Source organism: Heterocephalus glaber, unplaced genomic scaffold, assembly GCF_053883595.1.
Source record: "Heterocephalus glaber isolate CG9 unplaced genomic scaffold, H.glaber_assembly_v1.0 deba00000122, whole genome shotgun sequence".
Taxonomy (NCBI): domain Eukaryota; kingdom Metazoa; phylum Chordata; class Mammalia; order Rodentia; family Bathyergidae; genus Heterocephalus; species Heterocephalus glaber.
Genome location: NW_028258138.1, coordinates 15,694,709 through 15,713,812, shown reverse-complemented (window position 1 = coordinate 15,713,812; position 19,104 = coordinate 15,694,709). Strand labels below are relative to the sequence as shown.

Sequence of the window (19,104 nt, the reverse complement as noted above, 5' to 3'; positions counted from 1 at the left end):
TGACCTTTTAAGCAGCTACTTGACTGAATTTGGTTATTAAGTCTAGAAGACTTTTGTACATGATGTATCTTGATTCTTTTTTTTCCCCCATTACCTGTGTGTCCTTCACCACCTCCACCCTTCCCTATTTACATTGACATCATTTCCACTTTTTTTTCTTTTCTCATAATTTTTCCTTTCCCTTCTTTCCTTTCCCCTTCCCCTCCCTTCACCCCTACCACTTTGGACCTTTTTTCCTGTTTCAGATGATCAATTATTCATTTTAATCATTTTAAACCTTATTTACACTTTAAGTTTGTCACACGGGAGAAACTATTCAGTATTTACACATGTGTGTCCTATTTATTTCACTTAAGAATATTGCCTCGATATGCATCCATTGAGCTATAAATGACTCTAGTTTCTCATTCTTTATGGCTGAGTAGTACTCCATTTTATTTTTAAAAAAACATCTTTTTTATCCAGTTTCCAGTTGATGGGCACTTGGGCTGCTTCTCAGCTTTAGCTGGTACAAACAGTGCCGCTATAAACATGGATGGACATATATTGCTGTGGTATGATTCTTTTAATTCTTTTGGGAAGATATTCTTTTTGAAAGCTAATCTTTCTCTGTAACAAACACTTAATCTATAAATAAAAGTTTCATCATCACCATTGGCCAAGACTACAGTATAATAATGAAAAATAAATGATGGTGATAGCAGGCATTCTCATGGTATTACTCATTACAGTGGTAATATTTCTACTATTCCATCATGAATGCTTATAACAAGGTTCTGCAGTGTGATTAATTTGCCATTCCTCCTTAGTATACCAAAATGTTTGCTTTTTATCTTATTAAGCATAAAGTTTATAGTGGGTCTCTACTAATGGCTAATAGTAATGTTTATGTTTTTGTTTACTAAGAGGTTTGTTTTATTAGAAATAGATAAAAATCTACTTATTTTGAAATCAATAATATAATTGTGCTATTTTTCTCATCACAGTATTTTCATGAAATGAAGGTCATGAATCATTTAATAATGTTGATGCATTCTTGCAATAAAGAGAACAATCTAATTGGTTGTAATCAACTTAATATTATTTTTATTATTTATTCAGTTTTCTGTTTTTCTAAGACAGGGTCTTGGTATGTAGTTCAGGCTGGTATTGAATCCATTATAGAGCCCAAGCTGGCCCTAAACTGGAAGCAATCCTCTTGCCTCAGCTTCCTGAGTGCTAGGATTACAAAGATGCACCATCACAGTTGCCCTACATCATTCTTATATGTAATTTATTTTATTATTATATTCTATGCTTAATTTGCTTTAGTTCCAATCAGTGATGTGTTTGAAATGTTGCCTTTAGAGCTAAGCAGTTTGTATGGCAGCTATATATTCATATGTGTGGGTAAGAAATCAAAAGTAGTCTGAGTAGGGGAAAAGTTTACTTTCTCAAAAAACAGTTTTTGCTGTTCTCCATTTTTCTATAAGCAAATGTAGTGATACTCAGTTTTCATTTGAACATGCAGTACAGATTACACAGTAGGAAATGAGCCCCCAAATTATGAAAATAGGCATTTCTATAGGCACAACTAGTAATAATATCACCCAAGGGGGCATGAGAAAGGGAGGGAGGCAGGGAAGGAGAGAGGGAGCCAAGGAGGGAGGGAAGAAGAAAGAGAAAGAGAGAGAGAAGAGAGGGAGAGAGAGAGAGAGATACTGTCTCAGTTCAAGAAATTAAATGATCCTTATTTACACTTTCAGTTTCTCACACCAGAGGAACAGTACACTATTTACACAAATGTGTATTATGAAATAGGAAGAAAATGATCAAATGAGAAGGGGAACTAGGGTGAAAGGAGGGGGAATGGAAGGAAGGGAAGAGAAAAATATGGAAATAAAGCTTTTGTAAATGAGGAGAAGATGGGTTGAAGGCAGGGTATGGGGAATGAGAAAAAGAATTAAGGCACACCCTACTGAGGTCCCGAGTCACGCAGAAGATGCCAAATCACCCCGCTGCAGACAAGCAGGTCTGTGCATGCCCTACCAAGGTTCTGAGTCACACAGAAGATGCCAAATCACCCCGCTGCAGACAGGCAGGTCTGCCCATGCCCTACCGAGGTCCTGAGTCACACAGAACATGCCAAATCAGCCCACTGCAGACAGGCAGGTCTGCCCACGCCCTACGGAGGTCCCCAGTCAGGCAGAACACGCCAAACCAGCCAGCTGCAGACAGGCAGGTCTGTGCATGCCCTACCGAGGTCCCGAGTTTTGGGGAAGATGCCAAATCACCCTGCTACAGACTGGCAGGTCAGCCCACAGCCTACCAAGGTCCTGAATGGCGTGGAACAGGACAAATCAGCCTGCTGCAGACAGGCAGGTCTGTGCACATCCTACCGAGTTCCTGAGTCCTGCAGAAGACAACGAATCATCCCGCTGCAGACAGGCAGCAACCTCGTTCTACACTACAAAAACGCAGAGGATATCAGACCACCAGACAAAGGTACTGAGGCCCACTGCTCCTGGCCCAGAGGTAGGGGCTGCTGACTTGCCATCCCGCTGCTCCTGGTCCAGAGGAAGGGGCTTCCTGGTCAACATCTCTCTAGCTGCTCCCAGCCCAGAGGAAAGGGCTTTTGGGCCACCTTCTGTTCCACTGCTCTTGGCCCAGAGGAAGGGGCTTCCAGGCCACTATCCCTTCCACCACTCCCGGCCCAGAGGTAGGGGCTTCTGAGCCACCATCCCACTGCTCCCAGCCCACAGGAAAGGGCTTTTGGGTCACCACACCTACCGCTGCTCCTGGCTCCTGTCCCAACTCTCCCAGCTCAGAGGAGGTAATCTGTGCAGGTGCTAACTGGCCCCCGCCCCAGTCGAAATGAGAAAACATGTAAATACATCTCAAATCCAGACTTCCAGATCACCTACAGCAACCCCAAAGGGAAATGAGATGGAACACTCTGATACTCAACCACCTGGACCCACTGAACTGGCAACAAAAGGGGATCTGGAAAAAATGAAATCAGAAATAATTACTCAGATAACAGGAGAAATTGTGCCCCTAGTACAAGACATGATTAATAAATCTAGAGAGGAACTTAAGAACATGATGGAATCCCAACATAAGAAACAAATGGAATCCATAAAACAGAAGCAAATAGATTTCCAGGAGATGAAAAACTCCATTGAAAGTCTACGCAGCAGAATGAGCCAATGTGAGGACAGGATTTCAGATATAGAAGATAAGATTGCAATTAGTGACCAGGAAAACAAAAATTGCTTCCAAATTATAAGGGAACATGAGAAATCAATCCAGCAGCTGCTAGATGATGCAAAGAAGAATAACATAAGACTTATTGGGCTCAATGAAGAAACAGGAGAGAGTGGAGATGACATAAAAAAATCTCTTCACAGAAATAATGGCAGAAAACTTCCCAAGCAGGGGAAAAGAACTTGACATACAGATAAGTGAGGCATATAGGACTCCAAATAGTCTTGATAAAAAAAAAATCTACACATAGGCATAAAATTGTTAAGATTCCAGAAACATAACAGAAGATCAAAGTTCTACAATCAGTCAGAGAAAAGAAACAAGTCACATACAAAGGAAAGCCCATCAGAATCACAGCAGACTTCCCAATACAAACCATCAAGGCAAGGAGAGCTTAGAGTGACATATTTCAAGCCCTAAAAGAAAACAGCCTCCAACCCAGATTGATGTACCCTGCAAAACTATCTTTCAAAATTGATGGAGAAATAAGATAGTTTCATGACAAGGAGCACCTTAGGAACTTTGTGAATACCAAGCCAGCACTCCAAAGAATTTTACACAATATCCTAGGAACAGACATTGAGGATCACAACCCCAGGAAGCAAAGCAGAATGAACCCATCTGGCATGACAAGAAATTAAACATAAAGAGGGAGAACCCAACAAAAAGAAAAAGTCATGGCAATGACAAGTCAATACGTGTCGGTTATAACCATCAATGTTAATGGTCTCAATTCACCAATCAAAAGATATAGACTGGCAGAATGGGTCAAGAAGCAAAATCCAACAATATGCTGCATACAAGAAACTCACTTAATTCAAAAGAAAACTCATAGACTGAAAGTTAAAGGGTGGAAAACAATACTGCATGTAACAGGAAACCAAAAAAAAGCAGGAGTAGCTATCCTCTTTGCAGATCAAGTAGATTTCAAGCCAACACTGATTAAGAGAGACAAAGAAGCACACCACATCCTTGCAAAGGTAACAATCCAAGAGGAAGACATGACAATCATAAATATCTATGCACCAAACACTAGTGCACCCAACTATATAAAGCAAATACTAATGGACATGAAAAGTCATATATTCACTAATACAATTGTAGTGGGGGATCTCAACATCCCACTGTCACAAATAGATAGATCAACTAGACTAAAAATAAGTAATGAAATACTAGAACTCAATTGAACTCTTGAACAAATGAACTTAACAGATGTTTACAGAGTCTTCCACCCCACAAAATCAGAATACACATTCTTCTCGGCTGCACATGGGGCATTCTCAAAAATAGACCACGTACTCACGCAAAGAACATGTTTAAGTAAGTGCAAAGGAATTGAAGTTATCCCCTGTATATTATCAGACCATAGTGGGATGAAATTGGAGATCCATAGCAAAAGAAACTAAAAAAATTTCATAAACATGGGAAAATTGAACAACACACTTTTGAATAACCAATGGGTCACAGAGGAAATTAAAGAAGAAATCAGACAGTTCCTTCAATTAAATGACAATGACAATACAACATATTGGAATCTATGGGACACAATGAAAGCAGTCTTACGAGGGAAATTCATAGCAGTGAATACTCATATTAGGAAAACAGAATGAGCCAAATTAAACAACCTGATGCTGAACCTCAAGCTTCTAGAAAAAGAAGAGCAGGACAACCCCAAACTTCATACAAGGGAATAAATTACAAAGATCAGAGGAGAAATCAATGCAATGGAGACTAAGAGAATGATACAAAAAATCAATGAAGTCAAGAGTTGGTTCTTTGAAAGAATCAACAAAATTGACAAACCTTTAGGCAACCTTGTCAGAAAAAGGAAAGAAAAGGCCCAAATCCATGCAATTAGGAATGAAAAGGGTGAAATTACAACAGACCCAGCAGAAATCCAGAGGATCATCAATACCTACTTCCAGAACCTATACAACAATAAGATGGACAACACAGAAGAAATGGACAGATTCCTAGATACATATGAATTACCAAAGTTGAACGAAGAAGACCTAAAAATTCTGAACAACCCAATATCAACCAATGAAATTGAAAATGTAATTAAAAACGTATCAACTAAGAAAAGCCCAGGCCCTGATGGCTTCACTGCTGAATTCTATGAGACATTTAGAGAGGAACTACTGCCACTACTGTTTAAACTCTTCAATGAAATTGAAAGGGAAGCAATACTCCCAAATTCATTCCTGGAAACAAGCATCATCTTGATCCCCAAAGCAGAGGAAGACCCAACAGAAAAAGAGAACCATAGGCTAATCTCACTAATAAGCATAGATGCAAAAATCCTTAACAAGATACTGGCAAATAGAATGCAGAAGATCATCAAGAAAGTCATAAACCCTGACCAAGAGGGATTCATCCCAGGGATGCAGGGATGGTTCAACATACAAAAATCAATAAATGTAATTAACTCTATCAGTAGAGCCAAGAACAAAAACCATATGGTCCCAACAGATGCAGAAAAAGCATTTGACAAAATCCAACATGCATTTATGATAAAAACCCTACAAAAAATTGGAATAGATGATCTCTACCTCAAACTGATAGAAGCCATCTATGAAAAACCAACAGCCAATATCATACTAAATGGTCAAAAACTCAAATCCTTCACACTAAAATCAGGAACAAGACAAGAATGTCCACTATTACCACTCTTGTTCAATATAGTTCTGGAAACATTAGCCACTGCAATTAGACAAGAGAGAGAAATAAAAGGAATAAAGATAGGTAATGAAGAAGTCAAATTGTCATTATTTGCAGATGACATGATACCCTATATAGAAGACCCCAAGAACTCCACCAAAAGTCTTCTAGACTTAATAACCAAATTCATTAAAGTAGCTGGTTGCAAGGTCAACACACAAAAATCAGTAGCTTTCCTCTACACCAATGACAGACTCACTGAGAGAGAAATAGGGCAAATAATTCCTTTCACAATAGCATCCAAAAAACTGAAATACCTAGGAATCAACCTAATAAAAGAAATCAAAGACCTCTTCTCTGAAAACTATGGCACTCTGCAAAGAGAGATTGAAGATGATATCAGAAAATGGACAGACATCCCCCCCTGGGTAGGAAGAATTAATATAGTGAAAATGGCCCTACTTCTAAAACTGCTATATAAATTTAATGCAATTTCAATTGAGATCCCAGCAGCATACTTCATAGACCTTGAGAAAACAATCCAAAAATTCATTTGGAACAAGAAGAGACTCAGAATAGCAAAAGCAATTCTAGGTAACGGAGACATTACAGAGGGTATCACAATCCCCAACCTGCAACTATACTACAAAAGTTACTGTGATAAAAACAGCATGATACTGGCAAAGAAACAGACTTGAGGACCAGTGGAATAGATTAGAAGATGCAGAAACAACGCCAGACACACTCAACCATCTCATCTTCGACAAAGGAGCCAAACACCCTCACTGGAGGAAAGATAGCCTCTTTAATAAATGGTTCTGGAAAATTTGGGTTTCAACTTGCCAAAGTTTAAAACTAGATCTGTATCTCTCACCATGCACTAAACTAAAATCAAAATGGATTAAAGATCTAAATATTAAAATAGAAACTCTGAACCAGTTGGAACAGAGGTTAGGTAGAACCCTTGAAGACATCAGTGTAGGAAAAGATTTTATGAACAAAACCTCAGTTGCCTGTGAGCTAGCACAAACAATCAACAAGTGGGATCTCTTCTTATTAAAAGGCTTCTGCACAGCAAGAGAAACCACCGGCAGTGTGAAGAGACAACCCACAATGTGGGAAAAAATCTTCACCTGCTCTTCCTCAGACAAAGGTCTACTGTCTTGAATCTATAAATAACTTAAAAAGATCAGACCTCCCAAATTTAGAGACCCAATCTGAAAATGGTCATCTGAAATGAACAGACATTTCTCAGACAAAGAAGTAGAAATAGCAAATAAATACATGAAAAAATGTTCAACATCACTGGTCATTCAAGAGATGCAAATGAAAACAACACTGAGATTACACTTCACTCCAGAAAGAATGGCTGCTATCATGAAATCAACCAATAACAAATGCTGGCAGAGCTGTGGTGAAAGAGGAACCCTGCTCCGCTGCTATTGGGAGTGTACACTGGTACAACCACTGTGGAAATCAGTATGGAGATACCTCAAAGAACTAGGACTGGAAGTCCCATTTGACCCTGCTATTCCACTGCTGGGGATCTTCCCCAAAGAATTAAAAAAATCATACCACAGTGATATATGTGCACCCATGTTCATAGCTGCACAGTTTGTAATTGCTAAAACTTGGAAACAGCCCAAATGCCCATCAACTGGAGACTGGATAAAAAAAAAAAATGAGGTTTTGTTATAAAATGGAGTACTACTCAGCCATAAAAAATGAGAAATTAGAGACATTTATAGCTAAGTGGATGCACATTGAGGCGATACTCTTAAGTGAAATAAATAGGACACACATGAATAAATACTGAATAGTCTCTCTGGTGTGAGAAACTGAAAGTATAAATAAGGACTAAATGTATAACAGGTAATGTGAAATAGGAAGAAAAGGTGCAAAGGGGAAGGAAGTGGGAGGGTTAGGGGAAAGGATAGAAGGGAATAGGATTAATATGAGAAAATGGAAAAAGAGGAACAAAATCTTTGTAAATAAGGAGGAGTGGAGGGGTTGAAGGGAGGGCTGGGCAAGGGTGAAAAATAAGAACCAAGAGAGACTATGTAAAGTTGCAAATTTCCAATGATGAATGTCATTATATTGTATACCTAAAATGTATCAATGATTAGAATGAATAATCGAAAATGTAAAATAGGAAGAAAAGGTCCAAAGGGGTAGGGGTAGTGGGAGGGGCAGAGGAAAGGAAAAAAGGGAAAGGAAAAATGATGAGAAATGGAAAAAATGGAAATAAAGTCTTTGTAAATAGGAAAGAGTGGAGGGGATGAAGGGAGGGCTAGGAATGGGGAAAAAATAAGAACCAAGATGCATTATGTAAAGGTACAATTCCCAATGAGAAATGTATTTGTGTTTTATACCTACAATGTACCCATAAAAGAATTTAATAAAAAAAAGAAAAAGAATTAAGATATAGCATATACAAATGAATGTGATCATTATGTGATCATTATCATTATTCTAAAATGTATGAATAAACTTAATTAGTTCAAAATAAATTATTTGTTGAATTGTCTCTGGGAGCCATGACAAGGACCATTACCTTGCCACACTGAAATATAAACAAAGAGATTATTATATTATTATATTATTACAGATAAATTTTATTAACAGAGAAAACTCTGCATCTGTCTCTAGAGGTTTCTTTTTCTTTCTTCAAGGCTTGTTTGCTATTCAATTATCCTTTAACTCAGGTGCTGATACTGTCTGTTTAGCAAGCTCAGAATGTGCAGAAACATAGAATTCTACATTGAACATTGTCCCCAACTGATCCCAGTGATTGTAAAAACTGTGGAAAACTGTGGAATCATTGTATTTCCCTAGGGAAATAATGAAAAATATGAAATGTTTCAGAAAGCATGTCAATTTTCTGAAAATTCTTGGTGTTTTGAACTCACTCATAAACTTTGATTTAAGAAATCTTACATTTTATTCGAGAAATATAAAACACTATTCTAACTGTGCCCCCCACTTCATTTTCAAAAGGAATTGAAATTTTCCAAGTTTCTAATTAACTCTGCCCTGAGTCTGAATTCAGGTTCTGGCATTCACAGTCTTCAATAACATGGCTTGAATTTAACTTCCAATATGACTTCTCAGTACAACTATATTCCTTCTCATTCTACTTACTTTCCTATTTTGTTCATCTTTTTTTAAACATTATTTCCACTCATTAAAATTCTTCCTAATTCATATACTAACTCTTACTTGAAAGCCCCCTCAAGATTTCTGATTGAGTAATTACTAATTATTTTTGGCAGCTAATGAACTATGTTTGTACTTCTTTGTAAAATGTAATATATAGTCTTGGATTGTAATTTTTTCTTGCTTCTTGCCTCCAATAAATTGCATTCCTCTTCATAAAAATAAGACATATTTAATTCAGTGTTAATTCTAAAGAGATAACTTGGGTAAAGTTAGAGATTAATAAATGCATCTACAGCATTAGAAAAATCATATGACACTGCAACCAATCATATGATACTCATTTTCTTTTTACTCAAGATCTATGTTCTCTGAAGAAGTTAGATCTGTGGACCAGTATTATAAGTATAAAGCTACACTTATAAGTTCTACTTATGAGCTATATTTTTAAGACACTGTGGGGAATAAGGGCACACATTAATGCTGATGTTCATAACAATGGATTTATGATGTGAAGATTATAGGAACTATGTTGATGTCAGAATACACAGAAGTACATCCTGCTCTTTTTAGAAATCTACACCATGCATATGAATCAGTGTTGTCAAATCTGGAGGTTGCTTGCATTTAATATTTAAAAACTTCTCTTGTAAAATTTTGTTCTGCCCTGATGTATTTTTTAGTTGCCTCTAAGTATTTCAAAGCAAATTGTGAATCTCTACTTCGGTTTGATAAAGTTAAAAGTTTTCTATTATCAACTATTTGTACTAAAAAATACATGTTTTTCTAATTCAGAAAAAAAAATCTACACTCTAGTTTCTAGGATTTTATACAAGTGCTGAGCTTGGGTATTGTATAAAACATTAATTTCAGTGTTTGTTATGAAAAGTTACATGAACGGTTTGGCATAGATATCTGTCTAGTGGCTCCATACTGAATAATTGGGTGTGGTAGATATTTGGATGCTCTAATTACTATCACCCATGCATTTGCCCTTCTTTAGAAATGTTTATATTTCCAATGAGTAAACCAAGTCTTTTGGATTTAATAAAATAAACTTCAGGTTTACTATCTGCCTTTGTTTCCTTTCCACTAGTTTAATGTATTACATTCTTTTCTCTTTTACAACTTCCTCTTAGACTTCAGGCACTTTAACCATCCTACTTTTCAGATTTAGTCTCCTTCTGCTCTTTCTCTGCATTACTATGTCTTTTCATAAAGAGATTTTATATGTAGTCTTTATTTCTGTCCAAACTGACTCCTCTCACAGACTCTCTGTGATTTTCCTTGTCGGGTCTTCATGCCTTTCTCATCAGATCTTCTAATAGCAGTGCAGCTCCATAACAAGTGACTAATTTATGCAAGAAACTTAGCTAAATACCAAGGAAAAAAGGAATAAAAAGTAACAGGGACGTTTCCTTTTGCAGAGTGATTGGCAGTCTACGAAAGAAATTCATTTAATAATATACAAATTAAGGGATGAGTGTTAGAAACGGGAAAGAAAGAGCAAAAGGAAACTTACAGAAAGATGAATTATTCTCTAGGCTCAAAAAAGGCTCTAGAGTGAAAAAAGTGACATACAAATGGAATAAATTCACTGTATTGTCTCAGAAAATATAACATAGAAAATGATAAAAATGATAATGGAAACCAAAACGGATCCATGCAAATGATAGCCATAATCTACTATACTAACTTGCACCTAGAAAAGTAAGGATTTCTTTGGGAAAAAATATAATTTTTTAGGATAATTATAACTGACTTTTATGAGTTTCTCAGGCTAATAATTTCTGTGAACCCATTTTTCTGCTATAATTTTGATACAGTACTCCCCTTCTGACTCCAGGGTTGGTCATGAGATTTCCAATGGCTAATAGGACATTGATAAATATAATGAAAAAAGAGATTCAGAATTGCTTTGGATTTTCTGTTTCTTTTCTTAGATACCTGCTATTGCCAGAAGATCTAGCCCAGGCTAGCTTCCTGAAGGCTGAAAGATCACATGGAAGAGATCCAAGTCAGGCCAAGGTCATTATAGTCCAGCCAGCCCCCAACCAACATGCCAGCTGACTTCAGATGCAGGAGAAATCCTGGCAGAGATTTTCCTAGATAAATAAAACCTCCCAGACAAATCCAGATTTGTGAAAAAAAATGAGAAAGGCATATTTCTGGGTTGTTGTTAGGCAGCATTACTAAATAATGGAATGAAATAAACACAGCCATCTCCACATAAACATTAATATTAGATAAAATCTGGAGATATCTTTTGCAGGAACTCCCTTTCCTGGATAATACTTTCAAATGGCAGATCTAGTTAATGTGGTCTACAAAGAACAACCACCTCAGCTTTCTTGTGTAATATGAGTTTTTCTTTCAACTCATATTTTCAATATGGTCTTAACATTCTTTAATTAGATGTCTTTATTAGAGCTTTTCTCTTTATGTTCTAAGTCTGTAATAAATAGTTTAATGTTAGGATCACATTTCCTTTTTTTTTTTCTTTTTTGGTACCAGGGATTGAACTCAGGACCTTGCGCTTGAGAGGCAGGCAGCAGAACCACTGAGCTAAATCCCTGGCCCACATTTCCTTTATTTTTTAATGATTATGTACAAGAAAATATTAATCATGTCTGATTAGGGGTGTTATTCTGCCATCATCTAATTACTCTATTAGACCATTCAAAATAGAAATCAAAACACTACCTTGAAAGTCTTGTACAGGCTAATGAGAACATTAATAATCTATGAGAATCTCACACATGTTCCTTGGGCTTGGTTTCCATGCTAGATAAATCTAACCATTTGGTTGGGAGCGTGTATTCTATGAAGTTTGTGTTCCTAACAGTTTTGATTATGACTGGTACTACAGGTTATTCTCAGCGGTGTTTGGATTCTTAGATGAGATTTGCCAGACTGGGAACTAAAGCACTTAGAACACTTTGGCAAGGCTTTGGAGCTGGATTTCACTGTGCAACTGTGAAGCTGTTCTTGCAAAGGTTTGACAGGAAGAGACTTCAGTGCTGAGCCAGAAAATAAGTGCATCCAAAGAAGAGCTGACCCATTATTCAAGCATCTCCAGTCTTCTTTGCTACAAAGAAGATACTACACACCTGCTGCTACAGTTGTCTCTGGTTAAAAAACTCTTCCCTTCAATTTAGGAAGCCTGACCAAGAGATAAATTATTTCTCCTTGTCACTGAACACACATTTTTTATTTGCTTAATCCGATACAATTTCTTTCTCCTCATCTCATTTTTGATTTTCCTTTCTTGGAGAAAAATGAGAGAGGAAAATGAGGTTTAGATTAAGTAAACAGATGCCAAACATTTTGTGAGGCTGTTATACATTAGATGTCCCAGCTACAACCTTTATCTGTCTTTATAACATTGTATTCATGTGAATATTGAGTTACATGGATTCATTTTGTATGCCATCGTAAAGCTGCATCTTGAAGTCCTCTTCTCTTGGGAGATCTTTGTGCAATTTCCTTATCAATGTACAGCGCTACTGAAATAACTATTTTAGGTGTTCTCTCATGGACAGATGACCCAGGACAGACACAGTCATCTCACTGTGCTTTGTGTGATTCATCTGCAGTTCAATTCTTTGGAGTTTCAGCTCTTAGCACAATACCACTTCCTGTTTTTGAGAGGAGAAATGGCATAAAAAATCACATAAAAAGTCTTATGAGGCCCTTGGACATCAAATAACTCTTGCAAAACAAAATTTTAATAAATTAAGTGTAAATGAATCAGAAACATGTGGGTTGAATTTCCCTGGAAATACCCAAGGGCTTAAAAATTAAAAAAAAAATTAAAAAGAATTGCTTGGCAAAGAATCTTGTGCATTTTACTGAGCTCAAGCCTTTTGAAAAAGAGCAAAAGAAAGCAGCCTTGATTTGGTTGACTGAATTAAGAAAACACTCCTGTAACCTTTATTTATTTTTAATTCTACAAAAGTCAGATTGAAGGTATAATTACGTTTCTTTTTGGGTGCCAAATACATCGATGTTAGAGCATTTTTCAAGTACAGTAACATTTTGACTAACCAGAACCTCAAGTCATGGTTGTCTTTTCAAAGGCAATAGTGGCAGGCAAAGAAAAACTAAAAACTGTAGTTCAAGTAAAGGTCATTAGAGCTGAGGTAAAGAAAACATGGTGATCATTCAGTTCACTAACCAAGAGGATCCTAACTGTAAAGGAACCCTGAGCCTTGGTAGTTAGCCACTGAACAAAGCACAAAAAGCAGTCATGTGAAGACCAAAGCTCAGAATGTAAGGAAAGTTGAAATAAGTGGAAAAATCTGTCTACTGAACGGAAGCTCTGGAATAAAAGGAAATGGCTGACCAAGGAAAATAAAAGTTGCAAGAACTGAAAAATTTAAATAGCAGCTAGCAATGGCCAAAATGAAGCACAGGCATAGGGATTTGAAGGTTGGACACAGAAAAGCAAAACAAAGACCAATATTCACACCCCAAACCGTACTGTGAACACAAAGGTTAAAACAGATATAACTGTGAGTTGTTGGCCCTACCAATATTACATAGTAGAAGTCACACAACTGCTTGTTGCACCTATAAACCCTTAAGGCAAAGATATCTTCAATTTCATGTAGATGTACTCAAGATCCTTTATTGCATATTTATTTGCATAGATATATTTATATTCAAATATATTGTATTTATGATCTTGATAGAATGAAGAATTTTAGTTGAGTTCAAGAGGCCTTCCTGATAGATAAAAATCTGAGTTTGAAGAGAGAGTGAGTCATACAGTAAAGAAAGGAATGGTGGGGTAAGCCCTTCTCCATTCAGGTAAAAAGGAAATTAATTTTGTCCCTGGAAGTATTCTAAAAATTAAACCGGTGTATTATTTAGTTTTTTTGAAATGTATTCTCCAAACTTTTATATTGATAAAAAGCTTCTCTTAGAAACAGAGTCTGATAAGTCTTTATATTTATTATTTTTCTTGGGAAATGACCCTATTTACTGATACTTTGTTGACATGAATGTTACCTATTTATGACACTTATATGCAAATAAATTATTCCGATTTTTATGCAAAATATATTTATCAAGAAATTAACTTTTAGCACTTAACATTTGTATAGGCATAGATTTTGGTTAAAAGCCAAATATTAAAATCTTAGCAGACACAGCTATGATGTTGTGGCTACCATGAGTAATACTCTCCTCTACCTCCAAAAACAAAAAAAAACACTGTAAAGAGGGAAAATTACTAAAATAATAAAACCAATAACACCAGCATACATTTTGGCAATAGTAAGCCTTATTTTGTCATTATGCTTTGTTAACAAAAAGTAAAAACAACAGAAAAAGACAATGCTGACACAGAAAATGGACTTGTGTATGATAAAAACTCATTGACAATTGGGGTGCCCAAAACATACCTGATGATACTAAAAATGACATGTTACATGAAACTCAGATCTAATCACTGAATGATAATTAACAGTCTTCAATGTGCATTTTCCAAAAAGTCACTTTTTCTTTTTCTTCTAAGTTTATGTTAAACGGGTAAAGAGAAAAAATACAGTCATTTTGGGGAACTTTCTTAGAGTCTACAAGAGTCTACAAGTTCAGCGTCACCCACATGAGAATGGGGTGGTACAGAATTTCAACGTGACAAATTTGTTTTTCTACAATTAGTAATTTTAGCTGTGCTTCATCAATATTCCTTTCTCATTTTATAATGACATTTATGCAGATTTCAAAGTGTTTTGAGACTTCTCATTAGGGAATTACACACTGTTTAAAATTTAATCTCAAATTCAACGTAAAAATAAACCTCTCTTAAACTGGTGGGGGTTTGAGCTGAGACCGAGGTATTCACCATGGAGTGGAGTTGTTGTGGCAGACTTGTGATTTATAGTGTTATGGCTCTTAGTGGTTTAGTGGGATTAGGCCAAGAAGAATTGAGAACGCACCTGGAGGTTGGAGGCAAGTGTATAGTTCTATTACAATGGCAGACTGATCTGGGATTTCTCCGCAAAGCAATCAGTCCAGAGCTGGCAGTGAACAGGGTTTATATGGATCAAGGGGCACGGATACAGAAGCAAGGCACTGAACATCAGTTCACTGGTTTAGAAAGTTACATTCAGTTTACATGATTGGATGGAAAAGTACACACGGGAATGCATCTCATTTACATATGGCGGGAAAGTAGGGACTACATCATCTTGAGGATGCAGACATTTCCTGAGAATAAGAGTCAGTGTCGGAGGACGTATTTTAGGTGTGGGAGGGGGTATGAGCTGGGAGTGGCTCTTTGTCAGTTAGGTCAGTCCCAAGAAAAAACTTTTTGCTCAGAAATCATTTTTCCGGCTTGGGGCCAGGTGAGGAAAGGTCTGGCTTTGAGCTCTCTTCTGTGCTTTCTTCCTGCCTTGGCCTCTCCAATGTGCTGGAGTGAGAGAGATGTGCAAAGGGATGAGTGTCTCAACGCTTCCCTCTGCTCTTATGCTCCTCCTCAGGTCTCTGCTTCCCTCCAGCACTGATTGGCCTGTGCTTCCCTATAGGTCACTATGAAGTGGCTGATTTTCATGCATCCTTGAAAGAAACCCACTGCTAACGGGATCTTAAAAACTAGGTTACCCATTTCCTACAAGCTTGGATAGCATAAATGGTTTGCTAGAACTTTAGCCCTTTTTAAATTTATTTTATTTTATTTTTTGATACTGCTGATTGAATCGAGGGTGTTCACACTGAGCTACATAACCAATTCCTTGAGACAGAGTTCCTCTAAGTTCCTAAGTTGTCCAGGCTGGGCTCAAACTTGTGCTCCCCTGCCTCAGCCTTCCAGAATGCAGGGATTACAAGTGAGTACCACCAAGCCCAATTTAAACATAACACTTGTTATGAAGGATAAACTCTGAGATCAACTTTGCTATAAATTTGCTGTATGCTTGTGTCCACTTAAGAAAACTTTAATATAGTTATTATTCATGGTATCTACCTATCTTTGCTTAAATCTATCAGACTAAGATTTATACCAATTTTACTGATTCTGTATCATCACAGCAGTGTAGACAGTGTGATCAGTGAATGTCTGACCATGCACATGAGTATGTACATAAGAGTGTGTGTGTCTGTGAGTGTGTGTCTGTTTGTGTGTACATGGGGGATGAAGATAAGAGTAACAACAACCCAAAATGAAATTATTCTATGTAGCCATTCCATATAAGAACAGACTTCATTCTCTTTACTCAAAATTGTCCTCCAAAAAATATTAAACCCAGTTAATATACTGGGAAGAAAACCAAATCTTTAATTGTATGCAAGTTTCTGATGTATTCCCTCTATCACTAGGGACAGTCCGGCTGCAAAATGCCTCTCATCTTACTCTTAGGGTTGTTTAAGAACTTGATCCTTTGGAACACCTGTTAGAAGCATGGCTTACAGTTCTTTATGTTGTGAGTCTCTCTTTCAGGTGCTATTTCACCCAGCTGCTGCTAATTAGAAAAACAAAGTGAATCTCTCTCATAGATACTGGTCTCTGGAGAAAGCCAAGGGAATATAAATCCAAAGAACACCATAAGCCTTTTCATTTTAAACCAGGAAGAACACTTTATTCTTGACTGCAAACCACAGAAATGGAATAATATCACTAGCCACAAGAGACTTTGGTGTTTGAATGTGGCAGGAGGAGGGAATAAGAAGAATATTAATCTATGATGGATGACCCTGTATTTTCTGCAAAAGAATTTAAAAAGCCATATGTATTTGAATCAGTCCATTATAAATGTATCAGCCAAATAGGGTGAATAATATGGCTAAGTACTAAGAGCTGAGTTATTTCCCAAAAGTTACTATTTTTAGCTCAAAATTGTTTTCAAATATTATACAGAGATGAACATTCAGTAAACAGAGAAGATTACAAAAAGAATTCAAAAGCAAAGCAAAACTCTGGCACCAGAGAAGCTTGTTCATTAGCTTATCTTTAAACATAGTATATATACCTGTGTGTATGTGTTTTATATAATCTGTATATGTATGACATTAACTGACTATAATTAATAAAAACATTAAAACCTATATTTCATTATTTAAATACTCACAAAATGAACTATAGCAGCAAAATGATAGATATTTCTTGTGTCCTAGATACTTTTAAAAGAAATAAATCAATATCTATTTTAGTAATTTAACTACTTACTACTAAATTAAATATTTAAAATACTTTCTTTTGTTTCCTAAAGTGACAATTTCTTGAACATCTACAATATGACAAGCATTATTACTAAACACTATAGTAGCTAAAGTGAAAGTAAACATGGACAATAAACCATATTCATAAATATTTCTTAATATCCTAGGATTCAGATCATATTATTCTTCTGCATGCATAATCTTTAACTAAAACAGCTCTTTAGTTTCCAAAGTAGAAACTGGACTTGAGAATAAATCAATGCCCTTTGAACATAATAGAGTCCACCACCACCCATAGTTTTCCATGGTTTCATTTATCCACATTCAACCACAATCCAAAAATATTAAAGAGAAAATTTCAGAAACAGAAATATCACAAGTGTTAAATTATATACCATTCTGAGTAGTGAGAAAATCTTTCTCAATCCTGCTTGGTCTTAGCCAAAATGTGAGTCACCAATTCATCCATCATATCCATGCAGCATGTGCTACCAACTCATTAATCATCCGGGTTATCAGACCGACTATAGTAGAATTGTAGTACTGCATTCATATAATCTTTATTTAATAATGCCCCAAAGTGCAAAAACAATGATGCTGCAAGCTCAGATATTCCAAAACAGAGCTGCTTAGTGTTTCTGTTAAATCAAAAGTGAAACAAGAGTAAAACAGAGAGAAAGACCACATTCATATAACTTTTATTATGCTATACTGTTATAGTCATTCTCTTATTATTATTGCTGTTAGTCTCATACTGTGCCTAATTGACAAATCCAAATTTACCATAGATATATATTTTCAAGAAAAACCATAGAAAACATAATATTATGATTCCACTAACAATTTTTTAACATTACAATTCAGTAGAATCCGTATTTCAAATTTTAAATTTAGGCCTTTTCCTCAGCTAGTCATATACAATATGATACTTTCATGATGCTGAACAGTAAGGGTGAGCCACAAATTCTAGGCAATCATGAGATCATGAGGACAAAGAACCAATACTTTGCAATGCATTGGGTTGCCACTGTTATTTTCCCCTTCTTTTTTTGGACACAGGGATTCAATAAACTACATGAGATATTTTATTGTACTACAGTTGCTTTGTTAGATGATTTTTGCCCCACTCTGTTCTAATCTAAGTTTTCCATGCATATTTAAGGTATACTAGACTAAAGTATGATATTTGGTAGGATAGATGAACTACATGTGCTCTTTAAAGGATATTTTAAAATTTTGATGATTTTTATCAGAATATAGTTCCATCAATTCAAGACACGTTTTTTATATAGGGCTTATTATTACATATGGTTTCATGAAACCATTAGGAGTCTTGAAGTGGGGGTAAGTGGAGAGTAGGGTTACTATAACTTCTACCATTTTAACTGACAAAATTCTGGTCAGTCTATAAGATTTGAAAAGATGATCTGGGAAATTATTGTAGTAGATCAGCATAGTGACAATTAGGGTCTGGTTTATGGTAATAGAAATTGATATAAAATGGAATAGAGCCGGAGATTTAGCTCAGTAGTACTGTGCCTGCCTCGCAAGGACAAGGTCCTGAGTTTGATCCCCAGTACATACATATATACATACATACATACATACATACATACATACATACATACATAAATAAATAAAAGGGAAGGAATAGACTCAATGGAGGCCACCGTATTGTAAAAGGTAGATGAAAGGATTTATTATTTGTGAGAAGTGAGGGCAAATAAGGTTATTATAATGACTGGGTTTCACATCTGAGTGACTCTGAGGATGGCAATGCCATGAATACAAATAGAAATATTGAAACTAAAGATGTGATTTGAGGGATCAATGAGGTCAGTTTGGTTACTTTAAATGTAAGGTGTTTGGGGACATCAT

General features: G+C 36.2%; 1 long non-coding RNA gene across 1 annotated transcript in view; it reads left to right on the top strand.

Annotated features, from left to right (window-relative positions):
- LOC110348643 (uncharacterized) overlaps positions 1–17,132 on the top strand; it is an 81,871-nt gene extending 64,739 nt beyond the window's left edge. The window contains exon 6 of the long non-coding RNA XR_015452154.1: positions 11,007–17,132. This is a non-coding gene — a long non-coding RNA (uncharacterized LOC110348643). The remainder of the gene's footprint in view (positions 1–11,006) is intronic.
- The last annotated feature ends 1,972 nt before the right edge of the window (positions 17,133–19,104 follow it).